The 3180-nt window shown below is 47.3% G+C and overlaps 1 long non-coding RNA gene across 1 annotated transcript; it reads right to left on the reverse strand.

The window, feature by feature from the left end:
- Nucleotides 1–791: 791 nt before the first annotated feature.
- Nucleotides 792–3180, reverse strand: LOC111731723. The gene is made up of 2 exons (XR_002777292.1): nt 3071–3180; nt 792–2025 (listed from the first exon to the last, which is right to left on the reverse strand). It is a non-coding gene; the product is annotated as an uncharacterized LOC111731723 (long non-coding RNA).

Below are 3180 nucleotides of genomic sequence, written 5' to 3' on the forward strand. Positions count from 1 at the left end.
GATTTAGAACACGGATCACCTGGGTTCCATACTATGTCCGCCACTGGACTACGAGTAAACCCTCTAACTTCTCTAGCCTTCGGTTCTATCATTTATTAAATTGAAGCTTGGGTTAGCTGATCCATGGCATACCAAGAGCTTTATTTGGATTAAAAAAAAAATGTTCCTATATTCATATATTAGTGAAGTTTGTTAAATACATAAATTTTAAATAAATAAATAAATGCTGTTTGCTATTCAGGGAGCTCATTATTTATCCTTTCATGCTATTTGTTATATATTATAATTAGCCCTCCAAATTTTTTGTTTTCAAATATAAATGGTAGAGAGCAAGGATTCTGAAAATAGTAGATGGGAATAGTGCATAATGTCACATACTATGTCCTCTGATAATGAATAGTATCTTCATAATAATTGAAAGTCTTATGCCCTTAAACTAAAGAGGAAATTCTGTGTGAGAGGATAGAAGGTTAAAGACTGAAATATAATGGGTTTCAGTAGTGAATCTGAGAAATTGTGTTCTCTCAAGAAAAGCTTTATAAAGTCAGATGTAAAATGGTAACTCCCCACCCCCCCCAAAAAAACAGAATAAAAACAAAATTCATTATTATTCTTTTTAGGGTAGGTAGGATCCTGAAACGTTTTGGTGTTGTATACTCTTTTATCGCTAATACAAAGCCACAAGTCTTTAAACGGTAGTGAGTGAGTGTGTGTCTGTGTGTGTGTGTGTGTGTGTGTGTGTGTGTGTAGGAATGGGAGGAATGAGACACAAGAGGTTGGCAAAGAGAGAATAACGAATTATTTGTTTCTTTATCAAAGAAATCTCAGAAAGACTTGACGATCCACCTATATTTACTAGTGTAACGGTCAAGCATTTCTACAAGTCTCTGCAGAAATGGAGTATTTAAGAAAACACACAAGATAATTTAAAAGCATGACAGACTCTAATTTGCAGGTGAGGTGAGGTGAGAGCATTTAACATCTGTGGAGTTTTAAATGTCTCTGGTATTAAGTGCTACAGCTGCAAAAATAACTCCAAAGGAATATAATATGACTTAGAATACAGGGAAGAGCCTCTTATCTAAGCAATACAATGTGTGGGGTTCTTTTAACAGAAACCAATCCTGCATGTACTATATAATATCTGAACACTGATACACCAGCCCCTGTGGTTCACTTCCTGTTTTTGATTCTTAAGTTCCCTGGGGTGTGGGTGGAGGTGAAGTCTACGGGCTGTTATTATCTTTATTAACACAGTGGGGAGAGAGCAGCTTTGAGGTATCATATGATAGACACCTACTCTGTACTGATAACAAACATACCATTCAATATAGAGATAATCTGGAAAAGTGTTCAACTTTGCAAGTGAACTAGAACTCTAAACACCATGCATCCGTTCACATGAAGCAACAAACCAAAATATGATTTTAGAGAGTGATGAGTGCTGTAAGAAAATTAAGCAGTAGACCATGTTTGTGCCTATTTTAGATTCTGTGGTCAGAGAAGAGCTCTTTGTAGAGGTGACGTTTGAGCTGAGACCTAAAAAACAAGAAGGACTCAGCAGGCAAAGTACCAGGCAGAAGGACGTTTTTGCACAAGAAATATGCAAGACAAATAGTTAACAATGCTGGATGAACTTGGCTACTTCCAGGAACTGCAAGAAGCCCTTTGTAGCCACAGCATCGTGAACACGTGTAGATGAGGTCCCAGAGTTAGGTAGAGTTTCGTTTTTATTCTAAGCTCTATTAGAGGTTTTAAAGTAGAGTGGGAAGTGCGTGACTTAATACAATTGACACTTGAAAATATAATATTGAGCTTCGATTTTTCTTCTTTAAAACCTAATACCTAATTCCCTTGCGGGTCAAATGACCCCCTGCGGCGCGTTCGCCCAGGCGGTTTGCGCTTGCCGAGAACTTGTTTGCCCTCGAGGCCCTGCGTCCTGCTGTTGACAGTATCCGAGGAGCTTGTGACAGTTGGCAGGCGCCATGAGACACAGCTGGAGCCAAGTTGCTGCAGAGGTCGGAACTGTAGGAGAGGAAAGAGAGGGAGAAGAGGCGGTGGCAGTGCTCTGGGAGGGCCGCGGCCTCCGCGGAGAGTGGCGGCGGTGAGCACGCGGTGCAAGGGATGTGGCAGCCGGGCCGCGAGGAGCCTCCCTGGGGCTCAGAAGGCTCCTCCCTAGTTGCTCCATCCCGTAGGTTCCCCAGGTCTGTCCGGATTTGACATTGGAAACAATGGTGGCTCAGGGTTGGAGGCAAAAGCGCGAGTTCTGGGGTTCGCGGATCGCTAAGAGAGTTTCTGCTTCTCTGGCCTAGCTCCACCAGGCCTGGCCAAGAACCCCACCGGCGGCACCCCCTGGAGCCGCAGGTGTTGATTCGGGGCTAGGCTAGGGCCGGCCTCCTGCCCACATTCTGCAGCGCCCGCGGCCCACTGCAAATCCAGCGCCGGGTTTTGCGATTCGCCTGCAAGTGGGGACCGCTAGCCAGAGGACTGGAGCCTTGGGGCTCACGGTTCCGCAGGGGTCCCGGCCGGTCCCTTAGTCTCCCCGCCAACGACCACTGGGGACCACTCTGCTGTGCGCGGGCAGCTCTGCCGAGACGGCCCACAGCGCCTTCTTCTGTGAGCCTTGGTGAAGTGAGCTCCCCGGAGCCAGTCTCCCTAGGGAAACCGAAGCTTCGCAGTCTAGGGAGCAACCCTCGCCCTCAGGCTCTTGCTCTGCCCTCAAATCTCGGCTACAGTGGCACCTCCCAGCGAGGCCTCTCCTCACCGAGCCATCCGAATTAGCGACTCACTCTCCATCACATCACCCCGATTTAATGCTCAGCGGAGCATTATTTCGGCCTCGTGTATCTTCTGTGTTTATTGTCTGTTTCTGGAATGTCCACTCCACGGGGCAATGACCGTGTTTTTCTGCCACGGTGCTGCGTTCCCGGCGCCTAGGACCCAGCCGGGTAGGGACGCAGTGGGCTGTCACTTTTGCCGAACAACTGAACATTGTTCCCGGCGCTGTAAGAGACAAAAAGGCCGGCCTTTCTGAACAAGCCCCGCCCACGGGCCCGTCCCCAGCTCTAACCTGCGCCTATCCCTCCTCTCTCAGGAGTTGGCTTGGGGCGATGCGGTGCTTTTCTCTCTGGCCTCCCTCGCATTTTCTGCAGCTGTCGCGAAAACCCGGAGCGGCGGGAC

The sequence above is a fragment of the Pteropus vampyrus genome, unplaced genomic scaffold, assembly GCF_000151845.1.
Source record: "Pteropus vampyrus isolate Shadow unplaced genomic scaffold, Pvam_2.0 Scaffold11, whole genome shotgun sequence".
NCBI lineage: Eukaryota > Metazoa > Chordata > Mammalia > Chiroptera > Pteropodidae > Pteropus > Pteropus vampyrus.